Consider the following 12,568-nt stretch of genomic DNA (forward strand, 5'->3'; position numbering starts at 1 on the left):
ATGCCTTTCCAATGCCAGGTGCAGTGCCAATTGCCTACGCACATACGTTATTTCCGGCATCCATGCCAAGTGTGCCTCTTCTGGAGCTGGATTCGTGGTTCTCCCACTGGCTGCAGTTCTTTACCTTTTCTCCCTTCCTGTAGAAATTGTACCTAACTTGCATTTACCTGCTCCAGCCCTTTCCCTTTCCTTGCCACTCCCCGGGATCAATCTGGTTTTTTTCCTTTCTCTTCTCTTCCCTCATCTTGTCTCTCATGGATTGAGTCTTTTTAAGACTCAAGTTGAGTCTACTTTATTACAAACTCCTTGTGGACACAAGAATCTTGTTTTGTATTTCACTTGGCTCCCACAACACCTAGCAATGTGCCGAGTAAATAGTAGGCAATTGACCCCTGAATAGTCATTGGTTGACGTGTGTATTGCTGGCCGAAGACTTATGGGAAAATAAATACAGTAAATTGGGGAAGAGCAGGTCCAGTTCCGAGCCACAGATAAGCCTCTTACTCTCCGGTAGTAGCAGTAAAGGACTTCGTGAGTGCTTTGCTAAGGTCATTGCCAGCAATTGTGGATTTCAGAACATTGACTTTATTTAAACAATGCATATCGAAACTGTAAGTCTTTATATTCCTCTTTGTTCATTAAAAGGATTTCATATTTTCTGCCAACTATGATTTAGTTCTCACTTATGCATTTGCTGGTTTTTCTCCTGTGTCTGACTGTTATTTCTTTGTAATGTCTAGAATCCCCAAACTTTCAATTCCTTTTTGGAAGTAGACAAAATAAAATTTTAAATATATATAGTCTTTGTGCTCCCTTTAGAAAGCTGGCCTAGTTTTCACTTTGTGTTGAATTCCCATTTGTGTTTTGGGTCATTATGCAGCACTTGGTTCAACCAATTAAGTTTTTTCCTTCTAAGTATCTTTATTCTGTATCAGAATAGTCTTTTCTTGAGGCTTTAATATTGTTTCTTTGAGAAACATTCGTCTGTCTGGTGCTCTTTTGTTGCTTAAATGTCCTTCCTTTGGGACCTTTGACAGTTTTCCCGAGCAGAGAAGTTTCAGTAAGTACTTAATAACATAATTTAGTTTGCCTCTATACCAGAATCTATAGGACTCACTTAGAGATTCCAACATGCAGTGTTTACACTGTAGTTTCTTAATTCCGAAAACACACTTTCACGACATCGTATCTAGCACTATATTCTCTCTCCTCCGTTTAACTTCGTTGCAAAGTGAGTTAGGGGTAAACTCAGTAAAATACATGTTAGAGGCTTTTACACTTTACTTGTGAGATCAGCAAAGTATCGTTTAGCCTCTCTCTATAGTATATTTCAGCAGCCCCCAAATCACTAGTGTAATCTTCATGATTACATATTAGATTTATTTAATAACAGTATTCTGTACCTGAAAGTGGTCTACACAGATTATATAGTTTAATTGTTTATTTACAGATAGATACTTCAGCTGTCTTGTCACATGGCTAGTTTCAAAACTGTTTAATGCGAATGATTCACACCTTCGGTTTGGTAATAATAACAGCTAACACGTGATCATTACTACTTGCTAAGTACTGTTTTAAGTGTAAACGCACCCACACATTAATTCTCTTATAAGCAGCATATAGCTGGTTTTTAAAAATCCAATCAGAGAATCTCTCTGCCTTTTAACAAAGTTTAATCTGCTTCTTTATTATGATTACTAATACGTTTGGACTTACTTCTGCCATCTTAAGAGATTTTCTGTTTACTACACTTTCTTGGCCTTTTTCCCTTTTCCCACTTGCTATTGGGTCAATCTCATGTTCATTATTCCCTTCTATGCCTTTCTTTTGCAAATATTTATTTAGCTTTTTCTCCCTTATATCGTACCTGTTAGCATGCGTACTTCACTTAACAAAGGCTAAAGTTAATCATTATTTTTGTCACCCCCTTGACTCTTGCAACACCCTAACTCTAGTCTCCCTTCTTTCATCTTCCATGTTTTTTGATTTTTAATTTCAGAGAGGCAGTGGGTTTTTAAGAATACAGACGTCAAAGCCACACTGCCTGAGTTTGGCCCTTAGCTCTGCCACACACTAGTTGTGTAGCCCAGGATAAGTTGTGTAACCTCACTGTGCCACAATTTTCTTATCTGTAAAATGGGGATAATAAGAGTACCTACTTCACAGAGTTTTGAAAGGATTAATTAAGCTAATATATGTAAAACATTTAGAACAGCGCGTGGCACATAGTAAACATTTAATAAGTGGTAGCTACTAGGATTATCATTATTTGACCTTGTTTTTAACCTCCCCTTCCCATGTCCATTTTTAAACAGTCAGTGCATTTTAGGTATATCAACATTTCTTAATTTCTTTTTTATTGGGATAGAATTCATGTGCAGTACAATGAGCTTTGGTTTCTATTTTAAGAGTTTTGACAAATACCTACTCTTTAATGACCACTCAGAATAAGATATAGAACATTTCCATTCCCCCAGAAAGTTCCCTTGTATCTCTTTCCATTCAATTCCCTTTCCCATACCACCCGACAACCTCCACAGCCACTATTCGACTTTATTGTCCTAGATTAGTTTGCCTGTATTTCTATTTCCTATAAATTGAGACATAGTATAAGCTCTTTTGTGCCTGGTTTTGACTTACCATAATATTTTTAAGGTTTATCCATGTTGTTGCCTGTGTCAGTAGTTCATTCTTTACTGTAAGAAACCACCACACAGTTCTCCCAAGTAATTGTACCATTTTACACTTCCACCAGCAACGTATGAGAGTTCTAGTCACTCCATATCCTCACCAACACTTGGTAGTATCAGTCTTTCTGATTTTAACTTTTCTAGTGGATACGTTTAGCAATTTCTTTGCTTGCTCCTTGCTCCCCTCCACCCCAACCCACCCCTATAGATCCTGTCCCTTCTTTCTGGTTCAGTTTTCTTCTAACAGTAATTTTTTCAGTGATGTGTGTGAGTTTTCTGTCTTTGTTTGAAGATGATTTTATTTCAATCTGGATATAGATACTTGGTTGATTGTTGTATTCCTTAATATTTGAAAATTTACTCCATTTTCTTCTGACATCTGTTGTTATTAATGAGAATATACAGTTGTCATTCTCTTGTAAGTAATCTTTTCTCTTGGGTTGTTTACAATTATTTTTCTCTGTGTTATTTTGAAGTTTCCATTTTGAAGACTCATACTTGTCTTTAATGCTTGAAAATTCTCAGAAATTATATCTTCAAATTGCTTTCCCATATGTTCTCCTTCGTCTCCATCTGGAATACCTATTAGATAGATGCGTGTGTAACCTTCTCATTTTATTTTCCATGTCGTTTAACCTCACTTTCATATTTCTTATTTTTTTAACTCTGCTACCTTCTGAGTAATTTTCTCAGACTTCTCTTCCTAATCATTAATTTTCTCTTTAGCTATCTTTAACCTGTTTAATTCATCAATGGATGAATTTCAGTGACATCATATTTTATTCCTAGAAATTCTTTTTCACATCTGCCTGTTCTTTTTTTTTATTTATTGTTCTTTCCTACGGCTTCACTTCATTTTGCCTGTTTATTAAAATGAAAATTAATTTATAGCATTTTTCATAGTATTGTGTGATTGTTACGGTTTTCAATTCTTGGGGATGCTGTTTGTAGTTTCCTGCATTTCATGACTTTCCTTCTTGGTGATTCATTTCCTTATGTAACTTTTTATTTTTATTTTTTAACAGTTTGGGTGGTACATGAAGCCTCCTCATCTGTAACTCTCTAGCATTTATCTATCTGGGAGAGGCCCCTCTTGTTTGATTTTTATTTTTTTCCTCACCTCCAACCCCTAACCCCATTTCCCTCCCCTCATAGGCACTCACTCTTATGTATTTGATAAAATGTCTTTGGCTACATATGTAGCTTTATGTATCATATAGTATTGTTTTGATTGTTTTTTTTAAAACTGACATAAATGGTATTATGTTCTAGATCTCATTCTAGTTCTTATTTTTTTCATTCAACACTGGGTATTTTAGAGCTATCCATGCTTCTGTCTGAATAGTTAGTTGTTGCTTTTTCTAATGCACAATATTCCATAGTATATATCCTGCATACTTATTTTTTTTTTAGTGATGGTCATCTAAATTACCTCTCGTCTCTCCGCTATCACAAATAATGCCCCAGTGACCTTTCTAGCGATATTTCCTTATGGGTCTATGCAAGAATTTTTCTAGGATATACACCCAGGAGTCTGATTCCTGGCTTATAACGCATATATGCACAGAAAATTTCACTAAATATTGCCAGAGTGTTTTTCAGAACAGCGATATCAATTTATGTACCCACCAGTGATGCCCTAGATGCAAATCCATGTTTTACCACGTGTTATTGTGAGACTGGAGATATTACTCAACCTCTCTGGGCCTCAGTCTCCCCATCAGTAAAAAGAGATAATAATAGCAACTACCTCACCAGGTTGTTTAGAGGATAAAATATACTATGTGTGTGTGTGTATATATACACACACATATATATATATATATATATATACATATATATTTTTTATAACTATAACTATATGTAGTTAATATATATAAAGTTAATGTGTAATACATATTATATAATATATATATAAAGAGCACTTTCTGAATATAATAGACATCAAAATAAATGTTAGCTGCTATTATAGCAATTACTATTACTAATGTTACCAATTAAGTGAGCTCCTTCTCTGAGTTGCCTAGTTATATTATTTGCCCATCCCCCACCCCTTGGATTTCAATTTTTTTCCCTAAGATTTATAAGAATTTCTTACATAGTCTAGATATTAAATCCTTATTGCCTTTAAACTTTGCAGATATTATCGCCTAATTCTACCATTTGTCTGTTAATCACATCTACAGAGTTCTTTGGCAGAAACCTTTAATATCAGTATGGTCAAATTCATCCTTTTCCCTTTATTTTTTGGCTTTTGGGGCATTAAGAAGTTTCCTGACCCCTGCCTCAAAGATACCCTCTGACATTTTCTGCTGTTAGCTTTTATAGATTTACCTTTCACATCGTGTCTTCCTCATGTGGTTTGTAATAGTGAGCTCTTTTCTATGGTTTTTTTTTTCCGTGCCTGAGTGTCTGAGCCTTGGGTTATGAAAATACCGTTTTCTTCCTGCTGCATGTCAAAGACCAGTTTTTATGCTACTTTCTCAGCTCAGGATTCCTATATAATGCAGGGTGTAAACCTGCATCCGACGCCTCTGTGGCATAGGCCTGCATTTTACATTTCTTGCCAGTGTCTTTCCCCCTTTTCCATACTCAAGTCCTAGAAAATGGGCAACTTTTATTGCTGTTGGCTGAGCCAGTGAGGGAGGTTTTTCAGACTGCATATCAAAGAGGGATAGGTATTTGAGGCTCTTTGTGTAAGGTTCTCAGTTCCAAATTCCCCACCTTCTTACCTGCCTGAAGCTATATTTCCAGTCTCTGTGGAGCATTAATGCTTCTTCCTCCTCCACGCCTAGGGCTTGTGTTGGAGTGTGAAACCCCTATGGGCCACCGTGGTCTCAACTCTCACTTATTGTTCTGGCTTTGATTTTGATGTCTCTTTCATTTCTTGTGCCTGGGAATTTCCTTTTTTTTTTTAGCTTGACTATATATTTTTAAAGTATTTTTTTGTTTTATCCAGCATTTCTATGTATGTGTGGTAGGAAAAAAAGATCCATTTACATCAACTCAGTGTACCATTTTGCCAAAAGTCTCTTCTTTAATTAATATTCCTGTTAATCTCAGTACAATTTCAACTTTCAACATTGCCAACTTACATTCATTAAGTAACCCTTGATCACCTTTGAATGTTTTCTACCTTAACTGTCCCTGTTCTCCTTTTATTGGTGAAGTTTATAACCCTGATTTTAGTAGCTATGTATTGATAAGCCACATAGTTCTGTTCCGTTTTTTTTAACCTTGTGCAGTTGCTTGTTTTGCTAAGATTATTCTATTATTTTCTCATCTAATTTAGTTGTTAACAAAAATCTGAAATAGCTTTGACCAAAAAATCCTATAGTTAATGCTCAAAAAACCTCCCTCTGGTTTATTGATATATTTTCTTATTTTTTAATCTGATGAAAGATATGGATACTTTCCCCAGAAATATGACCAAAATATGACATTTTAAGTAAGTTTTTGTTTGTTCAGAACATATAATTTCAATGACTTGTCTCTTGTTAATAAGAATGTTTAAAAATATTGAATGTATGTCCAGATAAGTCTTTTGATTTACTGTAATCCATAAGTCCTGTGTTTTCTCTACGGGGGAAAAAACACATTATGCTGCTGTAATTTGTTCTTTAGAAAAACCACATTGGTGCCTGTTTAATAGTTTATATTTTGTGTTCTTTGCAAAATAAATTATTTATTCTGATTTTTTTTTAGGTATTAAAATAAGTTAATTTATAATTTTTCAGAACCATCTGCTTTTTTCTAGACACAGCTCCTACTTTTGCCCATTCGAAATCTTACGGGATTTTTTTTCTGTTTTCCACAAGCACCAGGAGATACAGATGCCAGTCTGGCTTCTGCTGCTACTATTACCTCAAACCAATTAGCTCATAGGCCACAGTTTCTTTACCTGTTTATTAAAAGTACAAATTTTTATAATGCAAATATTCAGCCAGACTTCTCAAACAGTAGGGCTGGATGTTCTCAAAAATACTCTTTGAGTAAACTAGCAATATTTTATGAAATAATGAATGCCCCACAATGTTAGATACCATGGTGTATTAGATGGAATTTATGGTGATCAGGACTGAAAATTTTACATTCACTTTAGGAAATTTTTTAAATAAATGATCTTTATTTATTTTTTTTAAATTTTTGCCAAAATTTTATTATTGAGATTTGTCTATTTGTCCACAGTTATTTCTTCTTTTTTTTTTAAATATTAGTTTCAGGTGCACAAAACAATGTAATCGTTAGATATTTATCATTTACATCCCTCACACAGTGACAACCTGCCTATTATTTACAGCAGTTTTAGGTTCACAGCAAAATTGAGAGGAAAGTACAGAGAGTTCCCACACGTGCACAACCTTCCCTAAAGTCTCAATGATAACGTTTGTTACAATCAGTGAACCTACACTGGCACATCATTTTCACTCAGAGTCCATAGTTTTCATTAGGGTACACTTTTGGTAGTATACATTTTGTGGATTCTGACAAATGTATAATATATGAATCCACCATGGTAATATGACACAGAATAGTTTCACTACCAGAAAAGTCTTCTGTGCTTCACCTGTTCATCCCACCCTCACCCAAACCACTGGCAACCACTGATCTTTTGACTGTCTCCATAGTTTTGCCTTTTTCAGAACGTCATATAGTTGGATTCATATAGTATGTAGCCTTCAGATTGGCTTCTTACACTAAGTAATATGCATTTAACTTTCCTCCATTTCTTTCCATGGCTCAATCGCTCATTTCTTTTTATTGTTGAGTAATATTCCATTGTCTGGATGGACCACAGTCTATTTATCCATTCATCAGGACATCTTGGTTGCTCCCAAGTGTTGGCAATTATGCCTAGGCTGCTGTAAAAATCTGTTTGCGGGTTTTGGTGTGAACATAAGTTTTCAGTTGAGCTGGATCGTATGGGAAGGGTATGTTTAGTTTTATAAGAAACTGCTAATTGGTCTTCCAAAGTAGTTGTACCTTTTTACATTCTCCCCAGCGATGAATAGGAGTTTCCATTGCTACACATCATCACCTGCCTTTGGTGCAGTTTTGGATTTTGGCCGTTCTAATAGGTGTGTAGTGGTATCGCGTTCTTGCTTTAATTTGCAATTCCCGTATGAAATATGATGTGAACATCTTTCCTATGCTTACTTGCAGTCTGTATGTCTTCTTTGGTGAGGTGTGTGTTAAGGGCTTTTGCTCATTTGTTAACTGGATTGTCTGTTTTCTTGTTGAGTCTTAAGAATTCGTTGTATATTTTGGATAATAGTCTTTTATCAGATGTGTCTTTTGCAAATGTTTTGTCTCAGTCTGTGGCTTGTCTTCTCATTCTCTACAGTGTCTTTCGTAGTTCAGAAGTTTTTAATTTGAAGTCCAGTGCTTATCAGTTATTTCTTTCAGGCATCAGTCCTTCGGAGTCGTATCTAAAAAGTCATTGCCATACCCAAGTCATCTAGGTTTTCTCCATTGTTATTCTCTAGGAGTTTTAGAGTTTTGCATTTTACATTTAGGTCTTTGATTCATTTTGAGTTAAATTTGTGAGGGCTGCGAGGGCTGTGTCTAAATTCATTTTTTTACATGTGGATGTTCAGTTGTTCAGTCACCCTTTATTGAAAATACGATCTTTGCTCCATTGTATTTTCATGGCTGCTTTTGTCAAAGATCAGTTGACTTTATTTTTGTGGGTCTATTTATCTATTCTTTCACCAACACCACACTGTCTTGGTTACTGTAGATTTGTAGGAAGTCTTAAAGTTGAGTAGTGTCAGTCCTCGAACTTTGTTTTTTTCTATATTGTGTTGGCTCTTCTGAGTCTTTTGTCTCCATATAAACTTTAGAATCTGTTTGTCAATATCCACAAAATAACTTGCTGGGATTTTGATTAGGTTGTTGAATCTATAGATCAATGTAGGAAGAACTGAAATCTTGACAATACTGAGTCGTCTAATCCATGAATATATAATATACCTTCATTTACTCATGTGTTTTTTTTCTTTAGCCTGTTGACGATGGGGTGGATCACATTCCTTGATTTTCAAATGTTGAACAGCCTTGGATACCTGGAATAAATCCCGGTCATGGTGTATAATTCTTTTTCTATATTCTTAGATTTGATTTGCTAATATTTTGTTGAGGATTTTTGCCTCTATTTTCATGAGAGATGTTGTTCCGCAGTTTTTTTGTAATGTCTTTGCCTGGTGTAATGCTGGCCTCATAGACTGAATTAAGAATTATTCCCTCTGTTTCTATCTTCTGGAAGAGATTGTAGATAACTTGGTATAATTTCTTCCTTCAGTGTTGGGTAGAATTCACCAGTGAAACCATCTGGACCTGGTGTTTCCAGTTGGAAAGTTATTCATTACTGATTCAATATCTTTGATACATACAGGCTTATTCAGATTGTCTGTTTCTTCTTGGGTGAGTTCTGATAGACTGTGACTTTTAAGAAGTTGATCTGTTTCATCCACATTATCAAATTTGTATCCATGGAGTTGTTCATAACATTTATTTATTAGCCTTTTATTTTCCATGGGTCTGTAGTGATGTGCCTTCTTTCATTTCTCATATCAGTAATTTGTGTCCTCTCTTTTGTTCTTAGTTAGCCTGGCTAGAGTATTATAGATTTCATTTATCTTTTCAAAGAACCAGCTTTTGGTTTCATTGATTTTTCTCTATTGACTTATTCTTTTCAATTTCATTTAATTCTCCTCTAACTTTTTTTTTCTTCTGCTTACTTTGGATTTACGTTTTTCTTCTTGTTCTAGTTCCCCAAGGTGGAAGCTTAAATTGTTGGTTTCAGATCTGTCTTCTTTTCTAATCAGTGTATTCGGTGCTATATATTCCCTCTAAGTACTGCTTTTGCTGCATCCCACAATTTTGATTAGTTGTTTTACACATTTATTTAGTTTAGAATCTTTTTAAAATTTCTCTTGAGATTTCTTTCTTGACCCATGTATTATTTAGAAGTATATTGTTTAATCTCCAAGTATTGGGGATTTTCCAGCTATGTTTCTGATACTGATTTCTAGTTTAATTCCATTTTGGTCTGAGAGCAGAGATTGTATGGTTTCTATTCTCTTCAATTTGTTAAGGTTTGTTTTGTGGCCCAGAATGTGGTCCGTCTGGGTGAATGTTCCATGTGAGTTTGAGAAGAACGTGTCATCTGCTGTTGGATGAAGTGGTCTACAGACGTCCGTTATATCCAGTTACGTGATGGTGCTGTTGACCTCAGCTGTGTCCTTACTGATTTCCTGCCTGCTAGACTGTCCGTTTCTGATAGTCTCCAACTGGAACAGTGGAGTCATCTGCTTCTCTTTGCAGACCTTGCAATTTGCCTTACGTGTTTTGATGCTCTGTTGTGAGGCATGCACATTAAGGATTATTACGTTTGATTGGAGTATTGACCTCTTTTTAATTATGCCCCTTTTTATTCCTGGTAACTCTCCGTTCTTTTAGGTCTGGTTTGTCTGAAATTAATATTGCTACTTTTGCTTACTTTTGATGAGTGTTAGCATGGCATGTCTTTCTCTATCCCTTTACTTTAAATCTGTATTTGTACTTAAAGTGGATTTCTTGTAGACAACATAGAGTTGGGACCTGTTTTTTGATCCACTCCGACAATCTTTCTTTTAATTGGTGTATTTAGACCATTGACATTTATAGTGATTATTGATACAGTTGGATTAATATCTACCATATTTGTTAATGTCGTCTATATGTTGCCATTGTTCTTTGTTCCTGTTTTGTCTTCCACTTTTTTGTGGTTATGACTGACCTTGTTACATGACTCCATTTTCTCCCCTTTCTTAGCACATCAGTTATACTTTTTAAATTTATTTTTAGTGGTTACCCTATAGTTTGCAATATACATTTACAACTAGTCCAAGTCCACTTAACCACTATACCCCTTCACAGGTAGTGAAAGTACATTTTATTAATGAAACAATCGTCATTCTTCCCTCCCATCCCTTATATCATTGCTGCCATTCATTTCCCTTACACGTAAGTGTATATACACATAAGTAAATAAATCAAATACATTGTTGCCACTATTAATGCTTATATACACATAAGTAAATTGAATACATTGTTGCTACTATTAATTTGAACAAACTGTTACTGTTATATCAATTAAGAAAAAAGTTTTTATTTTACCTTCACCTCTTCATTTTCCAATGCTTCATTTCTTTATGTAGATTCAATTTGTTGTACTTTATCATTTTCCTTCTCTCCAAAGAACTTTAACATTTCTTGCAAGACAGGTATACTGGTAACTAGGTCTCCCAGTTTCGCTTATCTGAGTCTTCATTTCTCCTTCACTTTTGAATGATAATTTTCCAGGGTACACAATTCTAGGTTGGTAGTTTTTTTCCTCTCAACACTTTATTTCACTCCATATTTCTCTTGCATGATTTCTGAGATGTCTTACGTAATTCTTACTTAACTTGTTCTTCTATAGGTAAGGTGTTCTTTTCCAGAATTTTTTTAACTTTGATTTTCTGTTGTTTGAGTATGATATGCCTAAGTGCAGTTATTTTGGCATCTGTCCTGCTTGGTGTTCTCTGAGCTTCCTAAACCTGTGGTTTGGAGTTTAATGTTAATTTGGGGGAAATTCTCAGCAGTTATCACTTCAAATATTGCTTCTGTTTCTTTCTCTCTTTCTTCTCCTTTAGATATTACTATTGCCTGTGTGTTTTTGCTTTTTATAGTTGTTTCACAGTTCTTGGATATTCTTCTCTGTTTTTTAGATGTTTTTCACTTTGCTCTTCAATTTTGGAAGTATGAGTATCTATTGCCATATTCTCAAGCTCAGAGATTTTTTTCCTTAGCCATATCCAGTCTGCTAATGAACACATCAGAAGCACTCTTCATTTCTGTTACCATGTTTTTTATCTCTGGCATTTCTTTTTCATTCTTTCTTAGAATTCCCACCTCTCTGCTTACATTGTCCATCTGTTCTTGCATGTCATCTACTTTACCCATTAAATCCCTTAGCCTATGAATGATGGTTTTCAAAAATTCCTGGTCTAATAATTTCTGACATACCTGACTGTGGTTCTAATGCTTGCTAAGTCTCTTCAAATTGTTTTTTGCCTTTTAGTACGCCTTGTAATTTTTTCATGAAAGGTAGACACAAAGTACTGGGGAGAAAGAACTGTGGTAAATAGACCTTTAGTGATGGGGTGGTAAGGTGTGGGAGGAGGAAGTGTTTTATAAACCTATGATTAGGTCTCAGTCTTTTGGTGAGCATGTGCCCCTGAACTGTGAGCTTCACCAGTCCCCACCCCCACCACCCTTAGGTGGTGCAGGGTGGCTAGAATGGGCAGAAGTTGGGTATTTCCCTTCCTCCAGTTAGGTTAGACTCTGAGGGTATGCCTTGTTAAGAACAGAATGCTCTAGTGTATTTTGTAAATGGTTGCTTTTCTCCTCCCTCTCCCAAAAGCGGGAGGGAATTTTTCTCCAACATTCACTATGAGAACCAGCTAGAGCTCCTGGAGGTAAAATTCACAAAATCATGACTCAGTCCCTCTGGAGTTTGTAACACTCAGACTTGTCCACACTGAGCCTGCAGCAATTCATCAGTTTCAGTTTAGTTTTCCTATTTTGGCACTGGTTCCTGTGGAGGTTTCTGTTGTTGGGTTTCTGCTCTGATAAGCTGTGATTCTCTGTATCTGCCTTTCTGTCTCTCCAGTTCGGGGAGCAGCAGTTTTGCCCTGTGACCTCACTTCTCTGATGAATCTAAGAAGAGTTGTTGATTTTTGTGTTTGTTCATTTGTTTACTTGTCAGGACGAAATGGTGACTGCTAAACTCCTTAAATGCCAGACCAGAAACTGGAGCTTGGAAATATTTTTATTTCTATTTTTATCTGTCA

General features: G+C 35.6%; 1 protein-coding gene across 3 annotated transcripts in view; it reads left to right on the forward strand.

Moving 5' to 3' along the window:
- Positions 1–12,568, forward strand: part of ZBTB40 (zinc finger and BTB domain containing 40) — a 67,200-nt gene that overhangs the window by 19,248 nt on the left and 35,384 nt on the right. Inside the window, exon 1 of one of the 3 annotated variants that reach the window (XM_088790455.1) lies at positions 498–611. The exons of the other annotated variants lie outside the window; for them this stretch is intronic. The gene's annotated coding sequence lies outside the window, so the exon portion shown is untranslated. Of the gene's footprint in view, positions 1–497; positions 612–12,568 lie in introns of those variants that run through there. 3 annotated transcript variants of the gene reach the window in all.

This window comes from Rhinolophus sinicus, chromosome 14, assembly GCF_057876585.1.
Source record: "Rhinolophus sinicus isolate RSI-liver-muscle chromosome 14, RSI-T2T, whole genome shotgun sequence".
NCBI classification, from domain to species: domain Eukaryota; kingdom Metazoa; phylum Chordata; class Mammalia; order Chiroptera; family Rhinolophidae; genus Rhinolophus; species Rhinolophus sinicus.